Genomic DNA, 24540 nt, shown 5'->3' with positions numbered 1-24540 from the left:
CCATTTCTGCAGTATCAGGCAGCACCTTCCTCCATACTTTGTCCAGCTGCAAATGTGACATCATTACATCATTATTGTTCATATCTTTCAGAAAAAAATCTAAAATATTTAAATATTAAAATAAAAATCCTCATCAAGAAAGTTTTGTCTATGTATTAGTATATTTTATTTGAGCCATATAATGTGTTGTAATATCTGTTCTGGCTTCTCGTGCAGGTGAAACTGAAATTGCAACCAACTCTGTTTGGCTTGTTCACAAAAAGGAGATAATTTAACAAAAAACTCTTTCAATTCACTGAAAATGGTCACTTGAAATCTGTATTAAGGCAAAATGACAGTTTTTAAATAAGGGCTGAGCCTTTCTTTTTAATGTGCTGAGAACCAATCCGGGTTATGAAACAATGTTTGTGTTACTGAAGCTTTTAGTGTAAGATTTAGCGATTTAAGATTCAGTCATTTAATCCCCCAAACTCAACTTCGTTATAGGCCCGTTTCATTCTATCAGGTTTACCGTTCCACTTTTAAAAAAATATGTTCTGCTCACATCATTTAAAGAAAGATTAATCTGAAGTAGGCAATGACATAATTTAATAAGTAAACTGTGTGTAATGTATAGGTTGTATCTTTAAATGATCCAGTATGTAATATAGTACATTTAACCTGACCTGTAACAGCTGATTTAACTGACCTCTCGATTCATTTTATGAGGAGAACTAAAAGTCGTCAGTGAGATTTTATATTGTTCTGTTAGTAAGGGAGAGCTGTCTGTGAGGCCTGTCTGCCTAGATTTGCGGTGGCTTGGACTTTAAAAGTTGTGAAGCTATTAGTTATTAGCCCGTCTAAACAGTCAATGCCTTTACAATAATCATCGTCAGTTCCTTCCAATTCATGTTGATTACTATGTGCATCAAATGCCAGCAGCCGACATGTTTCATATGGAGACAATTGTTTCAGTTAAGGAATATATGTCAGAAACAAAGAGAATTGTGGTGATTTGTTTAACCTCTGTTTTAATTTCATAAAGTACGTTACTCCACACAAACGTGTACTAATAGTGTGATTCTGTTATAAGATTGGGGTGATTTAGCACACAGCACATTGGCTCTTACTTCTTACTTGATTCTGTAATGCTACCACAGTGATTCAGCTGCTTCTGAAGTGACTGTGCTGGGTCTCTATTCACCTCCCAGGAATGCATTGTTTCTGCTTCTCTGACTTAATTAGCCTGATAAGGTGGGGGTGGGGTATGTGGTGAAAACTGCAGGTAGAGACATCTGAACTAGTATTTGGTTGATTTAAAGTATGTGATATATATGAACTCCTTTGGTCATTTTTAATACAGAGCACTTGCATCTGTGTGCTGTGACTCCACACTGTGTCCATGTCTTTAGAGGTAACATGCAGATCCAATATTGTTCAGATCCAAGGAGTCAGACATTACAGTTGAGCCCGTACCCAGAGTCAGTTGTAACTGCAGCCAGGGTCAAATGTAACAAGTTTTGAAAGTCATAAAATAATTGAAACAACATATATTTATCTCAGAAATTCTTTTTTTTTTACAGATAATATTTAATATAAAGTTTTAAAAGTAACTTTTTTATACAGATAATACTTACTTTTTACCCTAACATCTTGTTTGCCTTTTTTAATGCTTCTCCACATTGTTTGGATGGGGAATGTTTTAATTGCGTCTTTATTTGACATTTTACATCCAGAGTACTTTGATTAAGTTAAATTTAACTTTTCCAATTTTAAACATGTAAAGCTTACTAGCTACAAGCTATAGCTGTATTTGTTGTGGAATTATGTTGTTGTGGAATTATTACTATATTTTGACCTAGGTCTGAGACTCTGCATCGCTCTGTGGAGCTGCACTGCACAGCGGTCATTTGTCCGCCCGTTTATTATTGTAATCTAACGTACAGTGTGGCAGTGTGTGGGGATGTACACAGTGCTGGGCTCTAGGCAAACACACAGACAAGGGTACAGTTAAAGGAAGTGCAGGTTTATTCACAGTGCGACGGAGGATGAAAACCCAGAGACACTGCCCTTTACTGGTGTTCTACTTGTTCTTGTTCTTCTGGATGGTTCCCTCTCCAACACAGCCAGGCCAATCAGGGCAGTCCTGCAGGCCAGGTGCTCCCAAGAGCTTCTGGGGGATGCAGTGCCCTTCCGGGGTGTCCATTTTCTGCCCCACCCAACACTGCACCACAATATGCATGATCACATGTAGGGACTCGCTGTGTGTAACGTGTAAGCATCATATTTAACTGGGAACAAGCACACGTTCACAGGTTTGAGTGTGTGATGGTTTGTGTTGTGTTTACCAGTGATCTGGAGGACCAGTGTTTTACTGTGTTCATGAACAGAACAGGGTGACTGGGATGTGCTCACTGTGCAGGACACTGCTGTGAGGTGTTGTGTTTGTACTACAACTTTAATGTTATTAATTAAGCACACAGAGACAGGAATTCAGTTAACCTCATTTATTTATTCAACTAGGAATTACACTCTGCATTCACACTTCATAAAGTGTCCTCACAGCACCATACTCCGAGGCCAGCTCTGAGCCACTCCTCCCTTCTCTCCTCTTTTTTCCAGCTTTCCTTTTATTCTGATCAAAATCCAGGGCTGCGTACGCCAGCATGTCTCCTTCTCCTCTCTGCTGAAGAACAGTCATGTACCAGTAACACGTGTGAAACACTGATCCTTCACTCAGAAATCATGTGATTTACTGTTCAGTGTGACCCGTGTGTGAGAGGCTGTGGGCAGAGGACTATGTACCTGTGACTCTGTGTCTGTGTGCAGAGGACTGTGTACCTGTGACTATGTGTCTGTGTGCAGAGGACTGTGTACCTGTGACTCTGTGTCTGTGTGCAGAGGACTGTGTACCTGTGACTCTGTGTCTGTGTGCAGAGGACTGTGTACCTGTGACTCTGTGTCTGTGTCGTGGGCAGGGCTGCAGTGTTGGTCACTGTGAGGAGGACGTCCAGAAGCTGCTTCTGGAAACACAGCAGAGAAAGGTGATGCAGAGACCCAGGGGATTGTGGGATAGAGAGGCTACACGTAAATAATCAGTGCCAGTAACCATTAAACTGTATTCACATTAAACACATTGATTAGTTACATTTCAGATATTATTCCAGTGATAGATAACATCTTCAATGAGAGGTTATTGTTAATATACAGTATATTTGTCTTTTGCAATGCACAATCAATGTGAAGCGAGGCGTGGTACAGGAGAGAAGAACCCAGGTGTGGAGGTGTATAGAGCGATCAAGCAAGCAATGGGTCAAGGGCCAGAGACAGGAACAATGGAGAAGAGGCAAGAAGAGTAGCCGATGAGGCAGGCGAAAGCTCAGGTCGATCAGGTAAACAATCCAGAGAGGGCAGCAAGGGTACAGGCTAACAGGCACTATTTAAGGTTCATGAGAAAGGGCAACACAAGGGGACAGGGCTCAGAAATGACACTGAGAGTAATCAAGACATCACAGGATACTAGCAACTCACAGGATATATGCTGAGCAGAGGGAGCAATGAACAGTGCCTAGGAGTGCTGGATGAATGGGAGAAGAGGGAAGCAGGGAACAGTGGCTGGACTGCAGGACCAATTGTTCTTAGATTTTATGTATGTTTTATATTGTCAATGTTTTAAATTGTGACTGTATTTTAAATTGTGTTAGTGTAAAGCACTTTGGTCAACATGTGTTGTTTTAAAATGTGCTATACACATAAATGTGATTGATTGATTGAAGAGGTGGAATGAACAATCGCGGAGGAATGTTTGAGGCAGAGTTAGAAGTTGGGGGTGATGACCTCCGGTGGCTGACCGGGGAAGTGTGGGCAGAAGATCTCAATGAAATGCAGTGCAGTGTAAAGCAGCCTACCAGCACCCTGGGGGCCCGTCCCTGCTCTGTGTCTCCTGCACAGCAGCGCTGTGACGAGCGTCCCAAACACACAGAGCACTGCAGCCAGAGCCAGGACACTGAGAGAGAGTGCACTGGGACAGCCTCCTGTCATGCTGGGAGCACCTGAAATGAGAAATCAGCTGCTATACTCTTTGCATGTTATTATTACTAACTAATGTTATTGGCAGTTGTGACCAGAGACCTCAGAGACACGTGGAGCCGGAGGAGCTGCATGTCAGTATTAGACCTGTGTATCAATATTAGCAGTACCTTATCTTATTAATACAACATTTGTTTTAATTATGTTTTGTGTACAACAGATATAACTCATCATTTATAAAAATGTGTATGTGTTGTTTTTGAAAAGTGACCCTTACCAATAAATAAATATTAGTATTGTAAATTAAATACAATCAATTTCATGAAATGGTTAAAAAAAGAAAATGCAGTCTGTTAAAATGTGTTACATTAATACTTTGTGAACATCTGCACCTAAACCACAGCGAATCTATAGATAGAAACCCCCCGTCAGTACTTTGTCAACTGAGTGGTTTGCCGTTGACCCCACAGTGTCTCTGCATGTCTATGCTGAGAAATACAGCATCACATCTGAAATCACACTGTACTCAACCACTGATACACTTTACTCTGCGAAAAAAAATTTCAATGAGCCCCCTGGTCACCTCGAGCACACAGTCTAACAGCTCGTCTTGTGCTGTTTTGAAGTCCCTTTACACACTGTCGCTGTTTTCAAATGCTCTCCATTGTCTATATGAGACACACAATCCACCGAGCCACACTCCCGGGTTCGCCACATCCACGCCAAGCGCTCAAAAGCATCACAAAATCACACAATCAATTGTGACAGGATGTAACTGTTTTACCCCATTGTGCTTATTTATTCCTACATTAGTCACCACAATGCATCAGACAGACATGATGGTGGTCATCTTATATTACATAGGAACAGGATATATGGTATTAAATTTGTGAACGACATCCGTGTCAGACAGACATTTTAGTTTAAGCGATTGTTGCCTGTCATGTTAATGGGCAATTTCAAATGTGAGCAGTCTGAAAACAGTAAATCGTATTAACATTTCACTGGCTCTGGAATGATACCTACTATTTTGCAATTATTTGTTTTTCCACAGAAGGGGTTTTGCTGCTTCGATCAATAGCTTTATTGATTACAAAGAAGATTCTGATTATCTTCATTTACAAATAAACCCTTTCGACCATATTTTTATTTCTGTCCTCCTGGAATGAAGTAATACATTGTAGTTTGTGGATTTTCCTATTTATTTATAAATTCATCGCACTGCAGTACTTCTAGTGAATTATAACCTTTCATGATTTCTTTGCAGCCTTCAGCAATAATCTTTTTTTTTTTTATTATTTGCTTATTTAAGTCATTCATCAGACTAAGATGGATTTAATATCTGAAGCTCCTGGCCTGAGGAGGGTTGGTTAGACCTCCTGCTTAGCTTATTGACATCCAAGGCATCAGTCAATTAGCAAGACAGGAGATCTAACTAACGCATCCGCCAAGGTCCAGGGATTGACATTTCTGTGCCCCACAGGCGTTCTTTATTTCACCTATAATGTGTCTGTACTTTGTGGAAAAGAGTATGTTTTCATGTAGCTATTTATTGTTAATTGTGGATGTTTTATCCTGTACTGTCGTGCAATTGAGAGGTAGCGCTGATGTGAGTGGCCTTTTACTGAACTGTATTCTTGCACTTTGTTTTGCACTTATGTTGTAAGTCGCCCTGGATAAGGGCGTCTGCCAAGAAATAATAATAATAATAATAATAATAATAATAATAATTAATAATAATAATAATAATAATAATAATAATAATAATAATAATAATAATAATAATAATAATAATAATTAAAAGGTTTTGATGGTCAGTGTGGAGGATTTTAACATCCGTCAAATATTTGTCAAATATTTGTAAACAGGAGGTCACTTTTTGGCAACTAGAAGACACTTTAAAACAGCGTAAAGTCATTTTTTAACCCTGTATTGACAGATCTTCATTCTATACAAAAAAGGAACTTTTGTATTGTCTTTTTTATTTACCTTTATTTAAATAGTGAAATCACAGGGTGTAATTCATTTTAAATTGCAGCCTACCTGTGTACTCCAGCCGTGTCCCGTTGCCAAACTGGATCTTCTCACATGTGGCCACAGCACAGTAGTAAGTCCCAGCATCGGAGGACATGGGGCTTGTCTTGGGGAGACTACAGACACAGTGTATGTAGCAGTTAATGTTGACAGGTCCTCCGAGGTCAACAGTCACTGAAGTTGGGTACTGTATGTGAAACTGAGTGAGAACCAGACCTGTGACATGAGTCAGGAGAGAGAAATTAAGAAGTAACACTTGTGTTCACAGGTTTAATGAGTTTTAATAAATAAAGCAGTTACACGCAGGGTTGGGGTCAAGTCCGAATGTGTTGTGAACTTCAATTAAAGAATCAGAATAAAAAACATCATGATACAGAAGTGGAATTTGAATCGGAATGGAAGGAAATAGAATTCCATTATATTCCTTTTTAGGCTTTCCTTACGTATTCCAATTCTCCTGTGAAATACCTTGCCCTGCCTGCCTCACCTTCTTCAGCAGAGCACAGGGTGTGGCAGGGAAAATATTCAGGACACAGAGGTGTAATTTCAATGATAAAAGATAAGGATCTTATGCCGATCAGATGTAACAATCTTAAATGCAAAATACTTGTTAAAATAAAATAAAATCATACAACAAACTAAGAGTTACTCTTTTGTGTGTTTTTAATATTTTTCAGGTATACAAATATTTAAAGTATTTCTACTTGCCTGCTCTAGAGAAAAACACAAGTCGTAAGAGGACTCTTGTCATTGTCGTCTGTTAGGGTCTCTCTCTGGTCCACAATTTAAATGAAGTGCTGTGTCTGAAATAAACATCGCAGCAGAAAGTCTTTAGCGATAAAAGGCAAACACACTTCATTCTGCTGTTTGATTGGTCTACCATTGATGCTATAAATACACTTGTTAAAGACTAACCACCTCCTGTTCTCACTACAACTAGGGTGGCACTCAGGAATGCCTTGTTTTTATCTAAATATCTTTCACATGTCCAAGAAATCCTAAACCAAACCATTCAGTTCCACTTTAATATTTTACTTGCATCCATTGATCTCATATCATAGTATTTAAATTCTCTTTATACGTAAGTGTTAGCGGAAGAGTGGGGCTTTGCTCTGGGTTACAGTTACAATTAGGGCTAAGCTGGGTGTTGCTGATTATACGCTCCACCAGCAGGGCTCAGAGGACGTGCAGAAGACAGGAGTCTTAATTTAAAATGGCACTGGAACATGTGTTTCCTGGAGGGCTGGGGTCCAGATATTGGGATACACAGAAGCTCCTGGACTTGGTTGCTTTTCAGTTTCAACAGATTGTCTGTATAAGTTATAAACAAACACAAACTAATATCGATCAGCATGTGACCTGTCCCCCTTCACTGCAAATGGAAGACACAGGGGTAAAGTAGTAATCTGTGCACATTCATAGCAGTGTTGAGATTGTGAGGACTGGCTCTGTAAGTGTCCCTGAGAGATGTGTTTCCCAAGTGTGTTCAGATCAAGGCAGGAAGCACACATTTCACACGCTGCCCAATAGATCTCTCACTTCCCTCTGATAACGCTGCCCCCATGTGAGGCTGTGAGCTGCAGTGTGGCTCTGTGATGTCATTATTCATGGCACAGGCCCATTAAACGCTGCACTGCGCTGTGTCCTGCCCCTCCCTGTGAGCAGAGGCTGCTGATTGGTGTGCTGGAGCAGGAGGGCTGCAGGGCTCCACCCCCATCTCACTCTTGATTGGCCGGCTGAGCACTCCCTGTGAACAGTGGTGAACTCACTGGTGACGACCAGGACTGGATCACATGGTTTAACACTGCATTAATGGCAGGCAGTCAAAGTGCATGAATATCTGAATGATAAACAGCACAACACCGCCAAATCAAGCAGGCTGCTCAGTGACATATTGAGCCAAGAATCTCATCTATCTTTGTGACTAAGTGTCCATAATATCCCCTTGATTATATTTTCAATGATCTGTGATTGAAGTTGGAACAAGGCGAGCCATAATGCCATCTCTATGCACCTCTTGCAGATGACACATGTAGGCTGAGAAGTGGGGATCTGATGCTTATGCTATTTTCTATAAGTGTTATTTTAATGTCAACTTTAAAATGTTTATGCCGTAATTAACACCATTAAACAACTGGTTTGGTCCAAAACAATCCTTGGACCATAGAGTCCAACACCCATGTTAGAACCCCATGGAGTCAGTACCCTTGTAAGAACTGTAGCAAGCAGTTTGTGATAAAGGCCATCGGTGGACAAGATACAACACAAAGAGCGCTCATACAATATCTCAGTCCATGAAGACAGACTCACAGCCTCTACATGCACCAAAACTAAGACCTAGCAGGAAACATCTCTGTATTGGGGTTCATGCAAACAAGTGAGATACACAGAAGCTGGAGAGACAGGCAAGTTCAAAATTGAATGGATGAAGCTGTAGACATTTAGTACCATTGCTGTCTAATTGAGTTAGTGAGTGAGATATGTCAGACTTGTGGTGATTTTGAATTAATCGTAAAGATAGATATTATGATCATATAAGAACACAAGCCCCCCCTCAGTCTAGACGTGTTATCTGCAAGAGGGGAATAGTCTTTGAGATGTCTATATATAAAGCATTGTAACTGAACTGTTTACTAGCCAATCAAATGAGAGTCTAATGTGCTCAGTCCTTTCATCTATAGATTTGTAATCTTCAGTTCAGACAGAACACTTCATTGAGAAGAACAAATAGAGAAGACAAACTCTAACAGAGTACAATGAACATAATCTTATTTCTCCTTTCATTTTGCTCTAAAGCAGGTAAGACTTAGTGTTGTTCACAAATCTCTATGATAGTCATTAGAGAAACAACACATTTCCAAAACAATAAAGCATTTAATAGCAAGAAACTACTTTCCATTAGTATACATTTAATATGTGTAGAATTAACAAAAAATCAGATTATCATACTGTAAAATATAATAAATTGCAGATGATTTGGTCAATGTAAACGTACTGCTCGTATATCTTTAGCTTGTGTTTCAATATGCTCTTTCAGTTGCTTTGTTTATTGATACTCGTTAAGATGCAGTATTTGAGAGCAGGAGGTCGTGTTCAGATGGAGCTGTATGTCGTCCTCCCTGCCCGACTCCCTGTGTTTTCCAGGTCTGCTTCTCTGTCAGATGTTTGCTCAGTCCCCTTCCTCTGTGACAGTGGAGCTCGGAGGTTCAGTTACCCTGAGCTGCAGCGTTCCTGAGCGTTATGCAAGCAATGTCTTGGTCTGGATCAAGCAACCATCTGGAGAACCTCCAAAGTCCATAGTTTCATTTAAAAATAATGCAGCTTCATTTCTTGGAGGCTTTGACAACAAGCACTGTGCAATAGATAGAAGAAGTGATTGTTTTAATCTCAAGATTTCCAACATTGAAGCATCAGACGTTGCCAGATACTACTGTGGAGCAATCAGGGACACAACAGTGAGATTCGGTACTGGAACTTCAATACGACTGAAAGGTAAGTCCAGCAATTCACTACTACTGGAGTTACTATTCAGGCGGCATCATCTCTAAAAGGCTGTCCGCTCACAATATCATAAAGAAAGGTATTACAGGATTGTCCAAATATTCTCCCTATAAAAGTATTGTTTGTGTTTGGCTGTGTGTCACTAGATGCAGCGCTGGAGGCAGATTGAGTTGCCTGCTGCAGTACAGATCTCTCACCCGTGTGTTTCTGTCAAAAAGACAAGGATGTAATTTCACAATTCATAAATACATGAAAAGAAGAATACTCAAAGCTGCAGTGCTTCTCATGATGCAGAAACAAATGTATTGAGTAATATAATAATAATAATAATAATAATAATAATAATAATAATAATAATAATAATAATAATATACTCTCATTAATAAATATATAACGTAAATGCCTTATAAATATTCTTCATAAATGCTACAATAACAATACTAAAATTAGCTCCATGTCTTAAAATAATTTATAATAAAAATAACTAAACAAATACAAGATACAAATATAGTTTAAGTTGCGAAAAGAGCTGACAAAGCCAGAACAGATGAGACATGTTTAGATAAGTTTATATAGGAATTGTGTTTATAAACAGAAATTGGGCAAATAATTGAGAAAATCTACGAAAAATAATTTCACTTGAAAAATGCACAGCTACGTCAAGATGTAAAGATTCAGATTACTTTATGTAACACAATCTCAACTGTATATTAACCCTTACATTACTGATCCAGGCTGCAATGTGTTACTATAAACCATATTGTAACTCTCTCAGGCTCAGGGTCCATCAGCAGGAGAGTGGAGCAGCAGCCGGCATCTGTCCCCGTCCAGCCAGGAGACAGTGTGACTCTGCAGTGTACAATACACACTGAGACCTGTGCAGGAGAGCACAGTGTTCATTGGTTCAGGCATGGCTCAGGAGAAGCCCTTCCAGGACTCATTTACACCCATGGGAACAGGAGAGATCCGTGTGAGAGCAGCTCTGAGCCTGGGCTTCCTGCACAGGGCTGTGTTAAAGCCCATAAGCAGGGCTGCCACTGCAGAGCTCGTACAGAATGCAGCCGGATGTCCCGATCTGGAACAAATCGCAGTCTGTTTCCACTTCACACAGGTGGCAGCTCTGTAGATGGCAATCCAAACACTACATACTTCAAAGGCTGTTTCTGAATTAAACGTATCCTATCATTTAACACTAGAAGCGCCAACATTTTGAACTACCTTCAATTGCCAAAATAGGTCATTTTAACCGATAGCTCATAACAGCTGTGTTATGATAATGAAAAGCAAACGATCCTATAAAACTCAGAGGTTGTATTCATGAACATCAAATCCAGCATTTACATAGCACAAATTGAGTTTTTAAAGGGAAATATGAACATAAAACATATAATGATTGGTATAAAGAACATCAAAGCACTTTTTTTCCAAACACATACACTGCACACTCAAAACATCAATAACTATACAATAAGAAAATAGCTAAATAACTACATACAATAAGCAAAAAGCTAAATAACTACATACAATAAGCACATGAAACCAGTGTAAACATGAATATTGGATTAATGCTCAAATACAAGATTTTGATGGGTTTATCAAAAAAGAAAAGAAAACGTACCCTAAAGAAAACTTTTTCAAAACTGTATAAACGGGACAGTTTCTCCACTTTCCCCGCATGAGCTCGTAGCATACAGTTTAACAGCCTACTGCAGGTGAACACTTTTACTCCACGAATATGTAGCATTGTAATAAATGCTCCTCCACTGATAATGTCCAGGAATCATTATTTTGTGTTCGGGGTGCCTAAGCTATTGTACATTGCGATGTGCAGTAGCGATTGCATACGGATCAGCAGAGTAAAGCACTTTGGACCTGCGTTTCAATCAGTGTTTTCAGAACATTGGAAAACTCCACAGATGATCTGTCATTCACAGTATCATTGATGCCCCTGAGTCATGTTCATACACACAGCTTTTCCAAAACACACTCTCTTAAATCTCCATCTCCGATCCAGGTTTATTTACGGTGTAATCTCTCTCAGTGTCCACTGACTACAGCTGTAAGACTGCTGTAATGCTGTACAATGCGTGTGTTTTTCAAGCACATGAAAGACTGTAGACAGGTAGAGATCACCACTGGGGCGCCAGACTGACTGTATTGTAAAGGGCAGGCAGGATTATGCGTTATATTTGACTTATTATGTGTTTAAATGACTGGTCAAAATAACCGATTTTGGATAGTTAGCAAAAGTCACGAACAGGTATGCGCAGTGTATTCAGGAACACAGAGTAATGACCGTCTCGGCACTTCTAGTGTTAAATGTTTGTTGATTTACCACCAGCACAATACATATTTAACACAGAATGAAATCTTATTCAAATAGAGTGCTAGCATTGCTCACTTACAGCTACACAACACAAGGTCTAATGTCATGTTTCAGTTTTCAGTTTTTAACTTGCAGTGAAACAGGACAGAAACAGCTCAGCATTGACACTGTAGTAGCACAGCTGCGGGGTTTACCTGGTGACTGGTGTGGGTCTTTACTGCATCAGGAGAGGACTGTGGATCTCCTGAGAGGAAGAGGAAGGACAGAGAACAGGTTTCAGGGTTTTTACACATTCATCCCACTCTGTAATTCCTCTCCAGTCGTCTTTAGTCTCCTCTTCATGTCTGCCTATCATGTCTAACAAAGTGTCATCAGTGGGAATTATAACAGGATGAACACCAGGCAATTAGAAATGAACGCTCTCTGTATGTAAGGATATGTGGGAGATTGCAGTCAGGAGAACAGAGTGTGTGTACAGTGTTTGTATTCACATTAATATCACTGTGATGATGTCATTAGTGTGTGCTGCCGTGTGCTGCCAGCTCACCTGCGCAGCGCGCGTTCCTGGTGCAGACGAGGACAGCGATCACCAGCACACACACAGCGTTTGACGCCCCCAAGGCCAGGACAAGGGGGTTGAGGCTGGCTTGACCTGCAGTGTAAAATAATAACCTTTAGCAGCACTGTTTCATTATATAAATCTTAACACTGCCTTCATATTTTGTAAACTAGATTAGCTTTCAGTATATTTAAGAACAAATGCAAATGCATTTACCTGCAATGTCCAGCCGTGTCCCGTTGCCAAACAGGATCTGCCCACATGTGGCCACAGCACAGTAGTAAGTCCCAGCGTCAGAGGAGCGGAGGTTCCTCTTGGGGAGCTCATAGACACAGTCCTGTGCAGGAAGCCCAGGCTCAGAGCTACTCTCACACGGATCACTCCTGTTCCCATGGGTGTAAATGAGTCCTGGAAGGGCTTCTCCTCATTAACATGCAAATCAATTTATAACTTTTTTGAAATGCATTTTTCTAAATTTTTTTGTTGTTATTCTGTCTCTCACTGTTAAAATACACCTACCATTAAAATTACAGACTGATCATTTCATTGTCAGTGGGCAACTGTACAAAATCAGCAGGGGATCAAATACTTTTTTCCCTCACTGTACATTGTATTTTTAATAATGTGCATAGTCCAGAATAAGACTAAGAAAGGAAGTAACCAATAATATCACAAATATATTTAATTATATTTAAAAATACAGTTATTAATGTTTTAAAAGATTCACAAGGATTTTACACAGGACCAGACCTCCTGCCCCTCAGGTGTAACTGACAAACACATTTATTTTTGGCTTCTTTCTGCTTCGCTCTATTGCCAACAGGTGGGACTGAAGAGCCGGTATAAGTGTTTTGCACTTACTGTATAATTTTTTATATTATATATTAATATTAATACTAAGCATTAGAAATAATAGCATGTATACAGACCTAGCAAAAGCCAACAAGCTAGAAATTCCTCTCTATGATAAAAGGACCACACAGTGGATAGCAGCCCGCAGACTTAAGTGTCTTTTCAAAGGAGGCCGGAGATGTCACATGATAATGATTGATTGACAGTTGTTAATGATGACTGTGGGACTGGACTTCTCAGAGTACATCAAGGGAAACCAGGTAAGATCGATTGCAAGCAGACCAGGGATTGCACCTTTTGATTGGATAAATTGGATATGTCACAACAGTCTACGTCATTCTCCTATAAAGCTTCACTCGTGTTTGTTAAAAACTAAGTTCTCACCGAGGGAATGCCTTTAAGTGAAGCCTCCAAGATAGCTTGTAAATAAAGTTTCTATGTGTTTTAGCTCAACAGACTTTTCCATTTTCCTTTTTCCAAAAAAGGTTATATATAGATTCAACTCATAGTAAGAACATAGTTTCTTGACGAATATTGTTTTTCATTATATGGTAACACAGAATCTTTATGGTATTAAAATTTCTAATAACAATATATATGTTTGGTGTCAAAATGCCTGATTTGTCTGCAGGTGGATTAAGGCATGAAACACATTAATTAACAAAGTGATACAGTGACTGAAATGTACACCTGCTGCACTTATTCAAACTAAAATCTAAACTAAAATCACACCAGTCTCTATCACAAGCAGACATGTTAATTAATAATAATTAACGATAAACTAATAGCATATAGTATTCTGTAAGATAAAGAAAAAGTACCTTCTGTAACTTGTGAAGCATTCATAGAGTCAGATCCTAAAAAGCATGAAGACATCATTCAATTGAGTGGAAAACCTCCTCTGTATAGTCAATATCTCTCTCTCTCACACACACACTCACTCACTCACTCACACATATACACACTCTCTCTCTGTCTCTATCTATACATCTATCTCTATATGTACTGTAGATTCTCAATTATCCGCACTAATGACAGTATGGACGGCCACGGATAATCCCAAAATTAAATTTGGAAATTGATATTGTTAATGAACAAAACACAACTTTGTAGTGAAGCATTAACTGATATTGTTTTATTGTAAAAGTCCACACAAAAACACATGCACCTAAACAAATATATGTATATTCTCTTCGCACGTTCCTGATGGTTTCTGCTGCTGCTCTCTAACTCTCAAATGGTGTAGGTAGAGGATGCTGTGTCCGATGGTGTTTTACGCTGGTATTTTCTCAGCTACACTACGAGGGATCATCTATTTTTTCCATGCAGTATACCTCAGAAGTGTCATTGTCTTACTTTTTCATGATTTTCATGTATTACAGTTTTTAATACAATGTCTAGCGATAGTAGGAGTCAATACTTTTCATGCAATGCCAGAGCATCAGTGTGTTTGTCATGAGCTCTAATAGATTGTCAGGTACTGTGATGTCAGTGATGTGTCTTGTCCACACGCAGCTACAGCCTCATCACTAGTGGCTTAACTATCCCTCACTGTTTCCCAACATTTTACCTTTTTAATTTATGTAATGTATTTAAAAATGTTGTCTGGTGTGATCAGTCTTATAGTTATTGTGTCTGAGACATTGTGCCAATCAGTCCCACTGTTGACATCTGTCACCAGTGTGGAGACATGGAGACACTGTGTCTAAAGGGTTTAGTATGTCTGATGGTACTGGACCTGTGAATACACAGCCTGTCTGTTCATCTCCCTCCTCTTCCTCTCGGGCTTCGTCCTGCTGTCAGTGAAGCTCAAGGCAGCATAATTCAACACGTCTGTTCCTTGGTTTTCACAGAGAGAGACAAACTACATCATTATACATTTTTACAAATTAAGTCTTGTTGAATAAATATACTCTAAAGAAGAGTATTGATTATGAGTTAGACTATTTTTTTCCAGTTTTTACAAATCAACAGATGTAATGACTGTTATTTCATATTACCTTCATAATGGACATTGAACCAGTCCTGTATAGCAGAGTAATTTAGTGTATCTGTTTATCTGCCCAGATAGCGACAGTGTGGTGATGGGGTGTTTGCTGAGACACATGTTCTGATAGAGAAAGATAAAATGAAGACCCACACATTTCTGATCACAGATCTGAGTTCACCTGCATATTGGAAACACACAATATATTCACTCTATACATATCCCAAAGGGCCACAGCCCTGGGTTTCAAATTACCGGGATATTTTTATTTAAAATATAATATAAAAAATAAAAATACATTGAAACATGCATCTGTGGCAAACACAATAAACAGTATGTTTAGCCTGACCCTCACTATTAACAGATCTCATATCAGTCCGAAAATAGCACACAGTGAGGAGTGCACCACAGTAAGGATTGGGCAGCTGGTTTTCTCCTCAGACCAAAGGCAGAAAGAAAAATAAGTATCCTACGTCTGGGATTGTCATAGTTTGACTTCAGCTAATTATTATACTTTTGAAATAAATACATAAGTATGATATAGAAACCTTTCACCTTGAAATTGCAAAAATGAAATACTTTAACACAATCTACCTTATTCCAAATGTATATAGTGCAACTATGATTTTGTAATTGTATACAATTATACCAGCTAATTGTACTAGTAGCATTTCATACCATGTATTTATCCTGAAATGGTATAGAAGCCTGCTGTAAGAATGCTCCCCAAAAGGAAACTCATAAACCAAGTGGGAGGAAATGAAGAGGTTAAATAATTCTTTAATTAAATGTTTCCTTGGTGGCCTCAACCGTTAATATTTACATATGGACTCTGGCATCACATTTTTCATTTGGTAACACTTTATAATAACATATTATTAACATATGTATGTTATTAATGCTTTATTCATTTAATAGATGTTTTATAAAGCATTAATAATGCATTGTGCATTAGTTATAAGTCAGTCTAGCAATACATGGAATGACCACAAAGTAATGCTTTAATAATGCTTTATAAAGTATCTATTAATCAGCTATTCAACATGTATAAATCATTAATAACACATGGATATGCAGCATTTTATAATAAAGCGTTACCATACTACAAACTTCATAATATAATGATCAGTATTTATGCATTTGTTCCTCTGTATGACTGGGATGGTTGTTTATAAGTGTGTGGTGACTGACCTGTACCGCGCCCACACTGCCCCCTCCCGGTGCACACGAGCACAGCGATCACCAGCACACACACACAGTTGGACACCAGCAGCACCAGGACAGCAGGGCTCAGCTGCAAACTAGACTCTGTGATGACAGATATTTAGGAATAATAATTCACAGTAAGATTTAAATTAACAATAATGTAATAGATTTTTTATTCCCTGTGAACATATGACTGCCGGAAAGAAATGGTTCCTCAAAAATAGTACCTTTTCACATCATGCTTTAATACCTGTTCAATTAAAAATGTAAATTAAATTATAACTATTTATGTTACCAGAGATATATTGAAATATTGTGTAAAATGTATGGATGTATGAAACATACATTTATTGATTGAAATGTAGAAAATCACAAAACTCTAAGTAAAATTCTGCATAAAACCCTGTTGCTATATATTTAAAACATATAGTTAGTTTGAATGTATTATTCTATACCGTGTTTGTCTTAACAGGCTGAGAATATGTTATATATAATTATATCTTACCTGCAATGTCCAGCCGTGTCCCGTTGCCAAACAGGATCTGCCCACATGTGGCCACAGCACAGTAGTAAGTCCCAGCGTCAGAGGAGCGGAGGTTCCTCTTGGGGAGCTCATAGAAACAGCCCTGTGCAGGAAGCCCAGGCTCAGAGCTGCTCTCACACGGATCACTCCTGTTCCCATGGGTGTAAATGAGTCCTGGAAGGGCTTCTCCTGAGCCATGCCTGAACCAATGAACACTGTGCTCTCCTGCACAGGTCTCAGTGTGTATTGTGCACTGCAGAGTCACACTGTCTCCTGGCTGGACGGAGAAAGACGCTGGTTGCTGCACAATGGTTCTGTTGGATTGAGAGCCTGACAGTATAATGAAAATGTAATGTATGACTGTCACCAAAATTCATTTGTTTAAGAGAATAAGACTTCAGTTAAGGATTCAAAATTGTTATTGTTGTATATTGTATTGTATGTTGTTATTAACAATCTACAATCATTCTAATAAGTGTGTTACTAACAGTTTAATTAAAATTGACATAGATTACAAAGGAATCAATTGACATTCTTCTTTTTTTGCTGGTGTAATAATTACTTTAAATATTTGAATGTATAAAAATAGAATAATACATTTTATTAAGTATTAATGATATGTAATGCAATTCATATAAAATATTGCTATTAACATGCCATTAATGTTGCACCATCATACATGTGAGCGACTCATAAACACATATAGAAACAATTACAAATACAGTACAACACACACTCACAGATATACTGCAAAAAGTGTTTTGTTTAAAGTAAAGACAGATCAACTAAAGATCTTCTTCAGATTGAGAGCTTAAGTGTACGAGTTCTACTTTATTTTTTCTTTCTTTAGCTGACACCAATTTTGTATATGAGAGGTTTTTCTTTTAATTAAAAACAAAAAATAATAACATTTCTAAACATAATCATATGAATACTTTGAAATGGCATGTTGAGACACTATAATTGTAAAATATTATTATTCAGTTTTGGTACTTTTGACAGGATTAGTGTCATAGAATCGTGTATTACATATGCAATCATAATATCAATATCATTTTAAGATTTCACTTTTCAACAATTGCAATTTAAATGGCTAATACACATTTATAAAAATGTGTATTTCTGTGCAAATCAAAACACCATCGGCATCTCATTGCTATAGTATCACTAACCCGGTCTTTACATTTCTATCATAAACAGTCAATCAGACTGTCACAGATAAAGGTAGACTCAGATTTACCCTTCAGCATCAGAACGGTTCCATTTCCAAACTGCACACTGTTTTGGTAAATCGTTACACAGTAATACGCGGCTGCGTCTGACTGCTTGGCTCTGGAAATATTGAGGTGAAAGAGTCCTTAATCCTTTTTTACCGTGAAGCGGGGGTTATTGCGGAACTCGTTGTAAAATGTGAAGCCTTCTAGATAACTATAAGAAGTTACAATTCCTCGAGGTCTCTGTCCAACGGTTTGCTTGAACCAAGACAGGTAGTTAATTCTCTCAGTCGATATGAAGCACTCCAGAGTCACAGAGTCTCCAAGCTGCGCTGCTGTGAAGAGTCTGGGCTGGACAACGTCTTCAGTCTGAACCAAGTCTGCAACCAGCCAATATAAAGCAAAATCATATTTAGCTGTTATTTATTTGTTCTTAATTTTTCATTAGATTAAAAAAGAAGATCATTTAAAAAATCACAATTAAACTAAACTTAATACATTAATATATACTTAATAACAGTGTAGCTCCGCAGGGCTCTTTTCTGTTCCTTGTCAGAAACACAATTCTTTAATTTAATTTTTTCAACTGAATGAAGTATTTTTAAAGAGATTTACAGTCAAACACATTGAATAAAATCAAACATGGTTCCATTGCACTACTCTATAAATCCACACACTATTTACATAATTAACTGAACATTTCCTTACAATTTAGATCATACTTACACACTTGGCAGAAAAGCAGGAGCGTCAGACAGAGTCTGATCATCTCTGCGGCTCTGCTGTCCATCTCTGACGGCAGCTGGTCTTGTGACTGGTGAGAGCTATGGACAGGACTGAGGGTCCTGTCTTCACAATCACTTTGTGAAGCACAGAGATAGGCGGGCCGATCTCATGGTGAGACTTGATTGGATGAGCAGAAATCCACAGTGATGTGTGTAGGTGGATGTTCTAACACCAACAATCACTCACAGTCTCTACTCTGACTTAAAAATGCTGATTCTCAAGACCTACACAAGACTGAAGAAACTATGGAGGTGTCAGTGTTTTGATATTTCTTAATTCAAACAAATCTACGTTATCTACAAATCTATTCCTTGATTATGGAGGGTTAATGTCTCTGTTTCCCATGACTTATTCAATGCAGAGTTTGTATTCACTGGTTTTAGGATAAGGCCAACTATGTTTGATCACCATAGAAAACAGCAGAACATGTGACTAAATAAATATTGGACTTCTATCAATTAAATCAAAATCTGCTATAATCAATAGAATATTTGTTTGAAATTATGGCCAAATAAATTGTGAATCTCCTGATGAGATTGTTCAAGGATGCATCATTAGTTCAGTTCATACAGTGCTGTCAGTAATCGTATCCAATATGGCGGATCCATAGAGCTGTCTGGAGGCAGAGAGAAAGGGGATCTTTGTTGCTGCCTCTGGGGACAGCGCTTTACCTTCTCTTTTGGACTTTGAAGAATCCAGTATCATTATTTATATTAATATTAGTATTTAAATTAATACTAGCAAATTAAGGGTCAAGCAAAACTGGTAGTTTGATAAGCTGGCTGTTTTACCAGAGCTGACTTAGCAAACTGCCTCTCATGATATTTTTTTGTGGTTTTCCTGTTTCTGAAACTTCAGCCTGGTCATATCACTGGTAACTGTCACAGTTCAAAACACATCCCCAGTTCTGCACTAGATGTCGCCATCACCCTTCCTTCACAGTCACCTCTCCCAGCTCCCTTCATTCAATCAACATTCCTGAAACCCATGTGCACTTCCACAATCACCCTCTGCTCCCATTCGCCCTGCACCTTCCAATCTGGTTTTCTGTTCCACTTTTTGTCAGTTTACAACTACATCTCTGAGCGTTATTCCCAGTGCCTTGATTATTGCCTTGTTCCCTGAATTCCTTGGCTGACCTCCCGATCACGACATTGGACTTTCCTCTTTACTCTGTTTGCCTGATCGCCCGACCCTTGCCTGTGACCACGACCATGTCTTCGCCTTGCCCCTGATTGCCCTGTCCTGCCGGTATCCAATCCACGTCTGTCTGACCATCCCTCTACCACACACCGCAACTGGGTCCCCCCAGTTCCCGTGCCCCATTGTACGTTACAGTAACAAACCAGTGCAAAACAGTTATTGCACAAATTCTGAATGTATTTGCAGGCATCATCTGTTTCAACGGCCGAAGAACCCAAAGGTCAGATCGTCAGATCAGAAGTGGCCGCAGTACCATACATCATTTTATCTATAAATGAGTTTGGGCTCCTGAGCTGGTTCGTAAATAAATATATTATTGTCTGTACTTCGAAGCCTCCTTCCCTTCTTCAAAACTTTCTTCGGACACATTGAATTTTAATCTTAGTAATTGTTTTATGCTCTGAACTTGGATTGCCTTTTTTGGTAACACTCAATTTTGGGTTTCACCTACTATGCATATATTAAAAATAGACTGGATAGGATCCTTGGATCACTTAGATATTAATGGACACCAAACGAGCACGATGGGTCGAATGGGCTCCTCTCGTTTGTAAACTTTCTTATGTTCTTATGTTCTTATGTTCTTATTGGCATGAAGACTGAAGAACCTTTTGAAGAAGTGAAGAAGGGTTTTGAAGTACAGAAAATAATATATTTAGTAATGTGCCAGCATGGGAGTAACTTCGGGAAAGTCCCATCAGTTAGTTTCTCCGAACATTAGAATGTTACAGCATTTATAGATCAAGTGACGTTAGGGGCTGTGAGTAGGGTCCAAGCTGGCAGAAGATATTGGGATGTACATCCATGGAGTGCATCCACATCATGGAAACAGGTGTCTTACTGTTTATTGCAATAAAAATATCCAATCTCACATTTTTTAAACAATGGACAATTTAATCATCAATAATTTACAATGTGATATCTCCAAGAAAAACAGAGAAAAACAGGAAGACCAGTAGCCAATGCTGGGAGGAACTTATGCAGGATCAGCACTCGTAAATACTGCTTTTCTAGCATTCGTTTGCTTGACCCTTAATATGTTAAGACAAATCATTTCAGTTAATATTAATCATTACACTGGTTTCTGGACTTGGACCACAAGGACCTTATTACCTTTTGTGACTATTGGGCAACATGCTCTAATAAGCAAACACACCAGCTATGTTCATATCATCAGACATCTCACACCCCCCGTTTCCCCACAGTCCTGGTCAACAGCCCCTCACAGAGTGAGAGCACCTGAGACTGTACCTGTACGCCTGCACCACATTGATACCACACCCTCTTTCAACTGCCAGACAACAAACCTACACAACTACTGCATATCATGTTTTATTATTGTTAGAACAAGTACTTTCATGTTTATAACAGAGTGTGTTGAAAAGATCATATACATTTTGTTTTTGAATGTTTTCATGTAATGACAGAGTTTCAGTGATCAATAACTGCTCATTATGTAACTGGATGTTGGTGATATATCCTTGTTATGAGAAAGATGCAGCAAAGGAAACAATACAGATTGTTCATTGTATTGGGTGAAGGATGTTCACATGCTGTGCACTGACTTACTGCTGGGTGGTAATATTGTACTTAATTTATGGTAATGGTCTTCTGCTCTATAAAAAATAAATTATTGTCTGCAGGGTTCTCTCACTGAGACATTTTAAAAGGTCAGCCATTTCCTGGAGAGTCTTGTGTCTCTGCTGTGCAGACAGGGATACACTGTATCCAGAGGATTCAGTCTTATAGTTATTGTGTCTGAGACATTGTGTCAATCAGTCCCACTGTAGACATCTGGCATGGAGACACTGTGTCCACAGTGTTCAGTATGTCTGGTGGTACTGGACCTGTGAATACACAGCCTGTCTGTTAATCTCCCTCCTCTTCCTCTCGGGCTTCGTCCTGCTGTCAATGAAGCTCAAGGCTGCGTAATTCATCATGCCTGTTCCCTGATTCTTAAACAGAGACAATATAAAGTGTGTCATTTCAAATCATAACATAGCTTAACCATTGCTGGGGTGCTCATTATATTTCATATGTGCTCAAGCCCCTATTAAGGTACATTGAAAGCATATTTTGTTATACATTTATGTGAATTTATGTATATTTATTATATCTACAATGCAGTTTTAAAACTACATATTACTACTCAGAAATGATCACAGACGGCTCAGATGGATTGATGTTGATTGAAGATGAATGATGTTGTGGATTTGTGTTTAACATGTGTGTGTAACTTTAGAGTGCTTTCCTTAGATCCAAACCATATCAAACTTTTGACCCTCCAATCTCAAATTATCTCTATCAATGACAATAATATTCTACCACCACTGAATGTAATGACTGTTATTTCATATTACCTTCATAATGGAAATTCAACCAGTCCTGCATAGCAGAGTAATTCAGTGTACCTGTTTATCTGCCCAGTCAGCGACAGTGTGGCGATGGGGTGTTTGCTGAGACACATGTTCTGATAGAGAAAGATAAAATGAAGACTCGCACACTTCTGATCATAGATTTGAGTTCACCTGCCTTTTGGAAACACACATTATATTCACTCTATACATATCCCAAAGGGCCACAGCCCTGGGTTTCAAATTACCGGGATATTTTTATTTAAAATATAATATAAAAAATAAAAATACATTGAAACATGCATCTGTGGCAAACACAATAAACAGTATGTTTAGCCTGACCCTCAGTATTAACAGATCTCATATCATTCAGACAATAGCACACAGTGAGGAGTGCACCACAGTAAGGATTGGGCAACTGGTTTTCTCCTCAGACCGAAGGCAGAAAGAAAAAAAAGTATCCTACGTCTGGGATTGTCATACTTTGACTTCAGCTAATTATTAAACTTTTGAAATAAATACATAAGTATGATATAGAACACTTACACCTTGAAATTGCAAAATTTTCACAAAACACAATCTACCTTATTGAAAATGTATATAGTGCAACTATGATTTTGTAATTGTATACAATTATACCAGCTAATTGTACTGGTAGCATTTCTTACCAAGTATTTTTCCTGAAATGTATATAGAAGCATGCTGTAAGAATTGCTCTCCAAAAGGAAACTCAATAAACCAAGTGGGAGGAAATGAAGAGGTTAAATAATTCTTGAATTAAATGTTTCCTTGGTGGCCTCAACTGTTAATATTTACATATGGACTCAGTGCTCTGGCATCACATTTTTCATTTGGTAACACTTTATAATAACATATTATAAACGTACGTATGTATGTTATTAATGCTTTATTACTATTTAATAGATGTTTTATAAAGCATTAATAATGCATTGTGCATTCGTTATAAGTCAGTCTAGCAATACATGGAATAACCACAAAGTAATGCTTTAATAATGCTTCATAAAGTATCTATTAATCAGCTATTCAACATGTATAAATCATTAATAACACATGGATATGCAGCATCTTATAATAAAGCGTTGCCATACTACAAACTTCATAATATAATGATCAGTATTTATGTAATTGTTCCTCTGTATGACTGGGATGGTTGTTTATAAGTGTGTGGGTGACTGACCTGTACCGTACCCACACTGCCCCCTCCTGGTGCACACGAGCACAGCGATCACCAGTACACACACACAGTTGGACACCAGCAGTGCCAGGACAGCAGGGCTCAGCTGCAAACTAGACTCTGTGATGACAGATATTTAGGAATAATAATTCTCAGTAAAATTTAAATTAACAATAATGTAATAGATTTTTTATTCCCTGTGAACATATGACTGCCGGAAATAAATGGTTCCTCAAAAAGAGTATCTTTTCACATCACAATTTAATACCTGTTCAATTAAAAATGAAAATTAACAGGCTGAGTATATGTTATATATAATGATATCTTACCTGCAATGTCCAGCCGTGTCCCGTTGCCAAACAGGATCTGCCCACATGTGGCCACAGCACAGTAGTAAGTCCCAGCGTCAGAGGAGCGGAGGTTCCTCTTGGGGAGCTCATAGACACAGCCCTGTGCAGGAAGCCCAGGCTCAGAGCTGCTCTCACACAGATCACTCCTGTTCCCATGGGTGTAAATGAGTCCTGGAAGGGCTTCTCCTGAGCCATGCCTGAACCAATGAACACTGTGCTCTCCTGCACAGGTCTCAGTGTGTATTGTACACTGCAGAGTCACACTGTCTCCTGGCTGGACGGGGACAGACGCTGGCTGCTGCACAATGGTTCTGTTGGATTGAGAGCCTGACAGTATAATGAAAATGTTAACATATGTTGTATAACTGTGACCCAACATTCATTATACACTTGTTATTGGATGTATGTTGTATATTGTATTGCATGCTGTTATTAAGAGTCT

The 24540-nt window shown here is 38.6% G+C and overlaps 1 pseudogene; it reads right to left on the bottom strand.

Annotated features, from left to right (window-relative positions):
• Nucleotides 1-10320: 10320 nt before the first annotated feature.
• LOC136751678 (uncharacterized) lies at nt 10321-19000 on the bottom strand (annotated as a pseudogene).
• Between the last annotated feature and the right edge of the window lie 5540 nt (nt 19001-24540).

Source organism: Amia ocellicauda, chromosome 6, assembly GCF_036373705.1.
Source record: "Amia ocellicauda isolate fAmiCal2 chromosome 6, fAmiCal2.hap1, whole genome shotgun sequence".
Classification (NCBI taxonomy): Eukaryota; Metazoa; Chordata; class Actinopteri; order Amiiformes; family Amiidae; genus Amia; species Amia ocellicauda.
Note: the sequence above shows the minus strand (reverse complement) of the source record. Positions and strands in the feature narration are given on the sequence as shown.